Source organism: Sinocyclocheilus anshuiensis, unplaced genomic scaffold (assembly GCF_001515605.1).
Source record: "Sinocyclocheilus anshuiensis isolate Anshui unplaced genomic scaffold, SAMN03320099.WGS_v1.1 scaffold640, whole genome shotgun sequence".
Taxonomy (NCBI): domain Eukaryota; kingdom Metazoa; phylum Chordata; class Actinopteri; order Cypriniformes; family Cyprinidae; genus Sinocyclocheilus; species Sinocyclocheilus anshuiensis.
Window position 1 is genome coordinate 1,400,562 of NW_015554127.1, and position 9,163 is coordinate 1,409,724.

A 9,163-nucleotide genomic window follows, 5' to 3' on the forward strand; every position below is an offset into this window, starting at 1 on the left:
AGAAAAAAAAAAAAAAAAACTTAAACACAGAAGCATCAGAATCCATCGCTAGAGATTAACAAATGCCAAGTAATAGCCTTAATATCCTGGAAATGTTTGATTTAATGTTCTTAACATCCTTAAGTAAATATATATGTTTTTACCATAAATGTTTATTGTATATTCCTCAGTACACTTTAACCATATTTCAGCAGACAATATAATTATTTTTATTTATTTATCTGCATATAAAAAGTAACTAAAGTCCTACTTAAAAGTACTTTTTTGACACTTTTTTTACATTAGCTGACTAAGTTCAACTAATTCAATATCAATTTAAACTGTAATACATTTCATTTAATTGCAAATAACCATGAACCAAAAAAAAAACATCACATTCAGTTTGCATTTAAGTCTATTTTTTAAGTACTCCTTTCAAAATTATGCTAAAGTGTACTTCTTTTTTGCAAGGATAAATCATGGCAATCATGTTAAAATATTTCAATGATTAAGTGTTAATGCCTTTGTCATGACCTTCACAGTAGCAGTAGACCAACTCGGTCTTAACCCAACTTTTCATAGCCATAAATAATAATAAAATAGGTGTCTTCCAAAAAAAGACAATGATGAAAATGGTAGAACTTGTGAATTCCAGATATGACGAATACGAATTTTAATTCTATGAAAAAAATGGCACAATGATATCATATGCTCTTTTAATAAAGAAGACTAGTATTATGTAGCCCACCTAGTCTATGACGTAGTGCACATCTGTAATGACCTCTTTGACCTTGCGACTGCTCAAGCACGTCAGAGCCGGTGACACATTAATGACAGCTGCACAGCAACCATTGACCGAGGGATCATTTAAAGCTCCAGTGGAGGTACGCGCAAGGCCCTGGCTCCTTTAATCATGAAATACTTCATTTACACCAGGTACCTCGCAACAGACATCTGTGTGCAAAGCACTTTGTGCTGACGTAGTTCTGTCTCTATGTCGCTCTATGATACTTCCTTACAGTCTCCTGCATCTCATATGTAACTGCTCTCACGTGATACTGTACATCACGAGCTTGACAGTTTCATAGGTGTGAGAGAATCCAACAGCATGTCGAACCTAACCGAATGCAACTCACGTGCAGCAATACAAGCTTTTTAAATCGGCACATTGGTAAATAAATAAAAAATAGTTCATACTGTGTAATGTTTAATCCAATTTTATAGTGCATTTTCAATACGAAATAATTTTATAGCGCATGATGTTAAATACAAAATGCCATATAGTATATGCTGATTAATTCAGAGCGAACTATTTTATGCTATAACATGCATTTTTTAACGCAAACGTTTCATGCAAAGGGTAAAATTAAATAAATGCAAAATGCTCCTTAAGTACTTACCTCCCATATGTTGTGCGATCCGGTAGACTCAACAAACTAGGTTTAAATCCCCTCATTAATTATTATTCCGTTAAGTGAAAGCACACACGTGTGTTTGCATCAAAAGCATGAATCCATTCTCGCGCCATTTCCCTCGCGCAGCTTCTCAGCAACAACAGCGCGACGGCAAGTCGGTTATTATTATCCTTCTCAACGAGCGCTATGGCTGCCCGGACACAATATTTAGATTTCAGACGCGCTTTCTTGACTCGAGAGATTGAAAACGCGGATCAGGGATGAGACGACCCCCCTCTCAGTGCACTTGTTTTGGGTCGACAGAAGTGAAGGGCTCTCATTGGTTTGGAGAAGATCCTGGTAGTCATAGTAACAGCCAACAGAGAGCATGCTTTATCATGGGATGGTAGTGAATAGCGCAGAACCCCTCCCTTGTGGTGGATATTTACTGAGGAATGTTTTCCTGTAGGTATCCACTCTGTGTGATGATGTTTAGAGGAAGCTCATTGTGGAAACGACAATGGATCGTTCATTAAAGTGACAATGCCTCTCGTAATTGTATTACATTTTCTGTTGATGACAGTGGTTTGATTATTGTGAAAGAAAATTACCATTATTTTTAAGCAAAGCAAACGAAACCATCACTTAAATCTTCCACCTTTAGTGCACATCTATGGATTTGTCTGGGATCTTTTGCTGTTGTGAGTATTGCCAAATCACTGCTCATGGGAAGATGTGCTGCTATATGAAAAAGGGTAACATAGTTTTAGTTAGTAACATCTGGATTACACATTAGGTAATGTAGTCTGACTACTTTTTGATTACTTTTAGATTGCTATTGACCTTTGACACATAGAATGAATGTGATTATTGTGTACCATATTGATTTAAAATAAAGAAATAACAAAGAGAAAGAAAATATATTTCATTCTTTGTTATCAATATTATGAAATGCATTAAACATTACATTTCAGCAGAATTTACCAAACCGGGGGTTTGTGAAAAAACAACAACAACAACAACAAAAAACTGCAAATTATGAATAATTTACCGCCATTGTGTGATGTACTGTAGTCATGTAATCCATAAAAAAGTAACAATAATCTTATTATCAGCATTTTAAAATGTAATATAATCTAATTACGAGTACTTCATTTTTGGAATCTGATTTCGAAATACAGATTATATGTACTTAGTTATTACCTAGCACTGGCTATTGGCCAGGGGTGCGTTTCCCAAAACCATCGTTAGCTAATTATGGTCGTTAGTTCCATTGAATTCTATTAGCAACGACGGAACTTGCGACCATAGTTGCTTTCGGGAAACGCACCCCAGAATAATCTGCAATGTGGACAGAAAGTAAAACATTTGGTTATGCTAGACTACATATGCAATACATATGCCACATACTTTTTTCTAAATATCTTCTGTTCTGTTATACAGGTTTGGAATGACATGAGGGAGAGTAAATGATTTTCTTTTTTTCTTTTCTTTTTTGGTGGACTGTGCCTCTAGTTCCAGTTATGAATTGGTCTAAATCACATCTTCGGTATTGTTAATTTTTTTGTAAAATAGGTCAAACAGTTGTGAATGAACCAAAACATCAATAGGAATTAATCTGATACCTCCATTCCCTTCTGTTACTCTGATCACATTAAGCAGGTCACCCTGCAGACATGCCACATATTTCATCAAGTACCATTTTGGGAGTTTCCTTGTCCCTGCTAGAGTTGCTTGAGCCTGTCAGACATTTGCTCACACATCTAAATTTAACCGTCAACTACCACTATGCTTTGCACTTTGTCACCTTCAAAAGACCAGACTGGGTCTGATAGAAAACCTGAGAGGAAGATAATCAGTAATGCTTCATTTCAGATAGCACAGTGTTGACTATACCAATGTATAAGTGCTATTAGCCTCAGCATATAATAACAGAGCTGTATATGATTAATCTCACTGATATCTTTCAATATACCGCTTGCTAACAATCCATCCTGAAGTTTTACCTTCTCTCTCAATGCACGGTGTGTACCATTTCACAGTCATTTCAAAGCACAGGAACCGACTCAGTGACTTTATTCAGCTCTTTAAGGATTGCTAATATTCCACTTATGTTAATCTTTCTCACATGGAAATGTTTGATTTCTTTTTAGGGTTTATAAGCTATACTATTATATTATATTATATTATATTATATTATATTATATTATATTATATTATATTATTCACTGAACATAATGTGTGAGCATTGTAGTATACAATGCACAGTAGCAACAATATTCCCAAAATATGTAGCTGCGGGACTGATTTTTTTAATGCACAGAGCTTATTTATGACAGAATTAGCCTTTTTAATGTGATCCACTAATAGCTAGAGAGAGGAACTGAGAGCAGAGATAAATGGACATCCAATCTATTTCCTCTACCCCCTTAGGCCAGAAACATACATACTGGGATTTTGAGGGAACTGATATTGCCCCCTACTGGAAGTTTATATGTAGTAGTAGACCAATTAAAAAAAAACTGTAGTCGCTCCACAACAAAAATGTTGTTTTGTCTCTTTTATCACTCTGCAGTCTCTTTGCACATACTAAAATAATTTTACTCAAATTAATATTTCATATTGCTAATTTATTTGGTGAATAACCAAATAAAGTTTACTTATTTATTACAGTAAGTCAGCAGGTCATTTTTGCGAAATAAACCCTTTCAGGATGATACAAGACCCCTCAGCTTTGCATCAGAGTCCTGATCACCCTTTAGTGGTTTATTTTGCGTTAATAGCCTGCTGACTATTCGTTTTTATCATACTTTGAGGTTTCACTCTCACTGAAGGACTAAGTTGACCCTGGGGAAATTCTATTTTTATCACCTCATTTTTAGGCCTGAGCTGAATCTAATAACCTCACGCCTATAAAAATGCCATTATGTGCCTGCATTGTACATCTTGTCAGTGGATGATTAAAAAAAATCTATTTAACGACAGCAGTGCCATCTGACTGACATAAATACTCAATACAGTAGCCTGTAGGTGTGGAATAACAAGACTTTGTGGCAGCGAGACGGCGAAACTTCCCAGAGGATGCTTTAGGAATTTCTAATCGATCTTGTAATTCTTTTGTGAATCTTCCTCATGAGGATAACCCTCACAAACATGACCCCAATACTAAAGTAAAAACTTCTTTTACAAGATACTGACAACGGCTTATCAGCTGACATATTTAGCAGAGCTCCTTCCATTGTTTTTGAGACGGTATAGTGAATAAAGCGTCCCTGTTCAGGGTGTAAGAAGTGACCCCCTTCCACAGAGCTCTGTGATTGCTACGGGAGCCCCAAAAGGATAGTTTTACCTGCGGACAGAGCATCCTCTGGACCCACCTTACAGAGGCTTCCATGTTGCTTTTCCTTTGTTGCTCTGCTCACACACCCACTCGGGCTGTAATTAGAATCTGGCCCTACACAATGACTCTAGAGAGGTGAAGGACTAGTCTGGAGCCACAGGCTGGGAAAAGCAGGTCATTCCTGCCTACACACCTATACACAATACCGACAAACCCCACCAAGGCCTGGAGTTCACAGGAAACTAAAACCAGTGAAATCTCCTGTAACCGAATACCGTGCCGTTCTTGGGTTTCACTGACACGTTGCTGCTGCACATACCACTGAATTGTAGCTTTCTTTATAGTTCAAGGAGAAAAAAGGGATAAAGGGAATTAACTGATTAAAAAAATGGTTGATATGGTTTGACGCTGTCAAAGTCAGAGACTACTCGTAAAATGCTCATGTTTTGCTTTTTCCACTCCCAATTCAGTATATTTTTTCATTACAAATTGTAGAATAATTTAAGTGAAAAGTTAAACTGAACATAAAGTGAATTTCAAAGTTTCTTGTTTTTTTTTTTGTTTTTTTCCCCCTGACCAGTTTGTTGTGTAGTACAACCTCATAATCATAAAATCTGAAAATAGTACAAAGAGCACCTTGAGCTTCAGTGGAAGCAAAAACTTCTGTATGTGCAAAGATTCACATGATCAGTGTCACATTAGTGAACCAGGATGTTACATATTTCTTACTCATTTTACATCATAACCTTTCTTTGATATTTAAATATTTTGTAACTTTCTGTTTATTTCCAGGGTTAAGAAAAATCTCTGAATTTCTCGATGTCTGAGACTTTTGGACCACGTTTTGAGGTAGGTGTTATATAAGATTTAATCAGCACAGCGGGTCTGAATAATCAGGTTATTGGATTGCTCCTCAGTCTGATCAGTTATGTCCTGTTGTGAACCAAATAAAACCTGTGTACTAACTAGTCTGTGCTCTATGAGAGGAATGCTGTATAGAGTAGGCTAACTGAAAAGCAATTAGTATAACTTGACGTACTAAAATAAAAATAAAACTAAGGACAAAAAGGGTTACACTTTATTTTAAGGTGTCCTTGTTACAGTGTAATTATACATATAAGTACTGAGTAATATTAATTAACTACATGTACTTACTATATGGTTAGGGTTAGGATTAGGGTTTGGCTTAGGGTTACTTGCATGCAATTATGCATAATTAATTGTTATTATAATAGTAAGTACATGTGTAACAAAGGACACCTTAAAATAAAATGTTACCCAAAAAAAAAATAAAAAATGACAAAATGCACAACAAAATTACTAAAACTTTAAATACAATTAAAATGAAAACAGGGAAAAAAAAAACTAATGCAAAATAATAATAAATTCCCATGGTTGATTATAACTTGCAGTATCTCTGATCACATAGAATCAGAGTAAGAGATACAGTGACTAAATTACGCTGCCCTATGACAGTAACCTCCGGTTGACTTTGTTAGCAGCAGTGTCCTGGCACCAGATGTGTGGCATGGTCTTAGCTGAGTGCCAGAGGCCTAGAAATGTTTATCCCCTTCTAGACGTTTAACACAAAGATGTGTCTTAGTTACCAGAGAAACTTACTGTGTAACTAAATAGTGCATAAAGCTCCTATTATAGGACTGTCAGAACAACCATCAAAGACGTTTGCATTTGAATGCAAGTATTAACTACGGTTTATAATCTTGTCAATTGTCAGTTTAATATATCTCAAAGATATGAGATTGAGTTTTAGATATCATTCACTGGTTCCAAAGACTCAAATAATGTATCAAAAAGTGTAAACTTATGCCCAGAGTGGACATGTTATGTAATGACATCCATGTACTGTATTAAGAGTATGCACTCTTATCTTAAGAGTATGCTGCTCTATTATCATGCAAGATTATTTCTGGTGCAGTTTATTTTTGTTTCAAAAGCCTGGACAAGGAGATTCACACAGTGTTTGGTAGGGTATTAGTTTAACTGAGGTTAGAGAATGTTATAAACTGGGAAATGTTGTTTAGGTGGTAAAAGTATAGTAAAAGATTAAACAGCAAAGATTAAACATCAATGTTCCACGTTGTTGCATGTCTTTCCAGAAGGCAACAAGCCTCATAAGCTGTTTAAAGAGCTTGAAGCTGAGAGGGGTAATGGGATAAATGCAACTCTAAGTCGTACTGTTATAAAGAATCTGTCCCATTTAGTAGCGCAACTTTGTGTCAATAAAGAAACTCATGTACGTACATGCTTGCACATAGATTCAAAATTTAAGCAGTAGCAGTGCTATATAATCTGTTACAATGGCAAATATTACAATAACATTTATTCCTGTGTCTTTTTCCCATTCAGTATAAATAGAAAAGAATGTTGCGTAAAGCAAAAAGACACATTACCTTTAAATGAAGGCATTTTGGCTCCGCTTGGCAGTGGTGTTGGATGTGTGTCTTGGTTCTTTCACAGACAGAAGCACAAGCTCACTGATAAGCTCATCGGCCTCTGTGTCCTCCACATGACAGATCATATCATCCCCAGCTGTTATCCGAAACACGTATGTCAGTCAGTTCTTGTTTCAATCCAGACTCCAGGTCCTCTTCTGTAGTGCCTGCTATCCAGTTCAGATCTCCTGCTTGTGATCTCTTCTTTCCTCTCAAATGCCAGACTGCCCCTCTTTGTGTTTAACCGCCCACAGGATGGAGACCCTCTGTGATGATGAACCTGCTCTGAAAGGTACCGTATGGGTTTACATCCTCCAAGTAAACACACACGCGCACATGGCTTCCAGCAAAGGAACAAGCGTTCTTTGTGTCTCACGTTTTACAAATAATATAAGCTGCCTGGATTTAGCACATAAGTGGACCAATCAGAGACTATGGAGGAGGCTGGCTAATAGGCATTAAATCAAAGCAGATGGGGATGACTGAATATTATGGGGACAGGTTATTAGTGCTGTTGGTGAGCTGCTCAGTGGCTACTGGCAGCAGTAATCCATTTTACCCAGCTTTTGCTTCAGACGCTTTTGCATAAATACCTGCTCTATTATCATACAAGATTATTTCTGGTGCAGTTTATTTTTGTTTCAAAAGCCTGGACAAGGAGATTCACACAGTGTTTGGTAGGGTATTAGTTTAACTGAGGTTAGAGAATGTTATAAACTGGGAAATGTTGTTTAGGTGGTAAAAGTATAGTAGTGATTTACCATAGTAGATATGGAGTAAGAAAGGGATGTTCTTGAAGTAAGAAAGGAAGAAGGAAAGGGAAAAACTACAGTTGAATAAAATGTTCTCAACAGGATTCCGTAGTTGCAGTAACACACAATCTAATCATAATAATAGACAAATTATGTTAGTTATGCTAGCAGACCATGGGAAAAGTGGTGTGTGCAGGTTTTTGTTGTTGTTGTTGTTGTTGAACATTTACATGTTATCTATATTATTATATTTCTAGATAATGTATTTTAAAGAGCCCTCGTGTGTGATGTGCCGATTTCATGTTCAAAGAATATTATGATGATTCACTGAGTAATAATAATAATAATAATAATAAAAATATACAGAATCATATTTTCTCCAATTTTCTTCTAAAACTACACTACTAGTTTGGGGTCGGTAAGATTTTTTTATGATTTTGAGAGAAGTCTCTTATGTTGCTTTTATTTGATCAAAATACAGTAAAAACAGTAATATTATGAAATATTATTACAATTTAAAATAACTGTTTTCTATTTTAATATATTTTAAAATATCATTTATTCCTGTGATGCACAGCTGAATTGTCATCAATACTCCAGTCTTCAGTGTCACATGATATTTCAAAAAATATTCTAATATGCTGATTTGATGCTTAAGGAGCATGCCTTGTTATTATCAATGTAGAAAACAGTCATGCTGCTCAATATTTTTGTGGAAACCACGATACATATTTTTTCAGGATTTAATTTAAAAGCATTCATTTGAAATAAAAAAAAATGTTACAATGTAAAAGTCTATTGTTGCTTTTTATCAATGTAAAGCATCCTAACTGAATAAAATAATTAAGTTTTTACAAAAGAAACAAACAAAAAAAAACTCTTACTGATCGCAAACTTTGCACTGTAGTCTATAGAAAGTGATCTTAAAACTATAGAAAGATGTTTAAAATATATTAGAATATTTCTACATTAAGTTAATTCAATTTACAACGCATGTTAAAACTTTGAAGCATGTTGAAGTATTAAATGCATTTGAAACCATGTCTTTGACAAGCACACATATCTATTTATGTCATCAGTAACAAAACATTTAAGGATGGAAAGTGAATCCATCAGGTCTGAGTGGACTCTAGACATTCCTCCTCTGGCTACTGAAAAGTCTTAACAAAGACGTAAAGCTAGGCCTGGCGGCACCTTAAGGGAGAGGACAGCGTGAATGGAGGGTGACCGGGGGGGGGGGGGGTT

At 35.7% G+C, this 9,163-nt stretch overlaps 1 pseudogene; it reads right to left on the bottom strand.

Moving 5' to 3' along the window:
- The window catches only part of LOC107670165 (sorbin and SH3 domain-containing protein 2-like), a 60,271-nt pseudogene extending 52,735 nt beyond the window's left edge, over nucleotides 1-7,536 (bottom strand).
- Nucleotides 7,537-9,163: the final 1,627 nt, after the last annotated feature.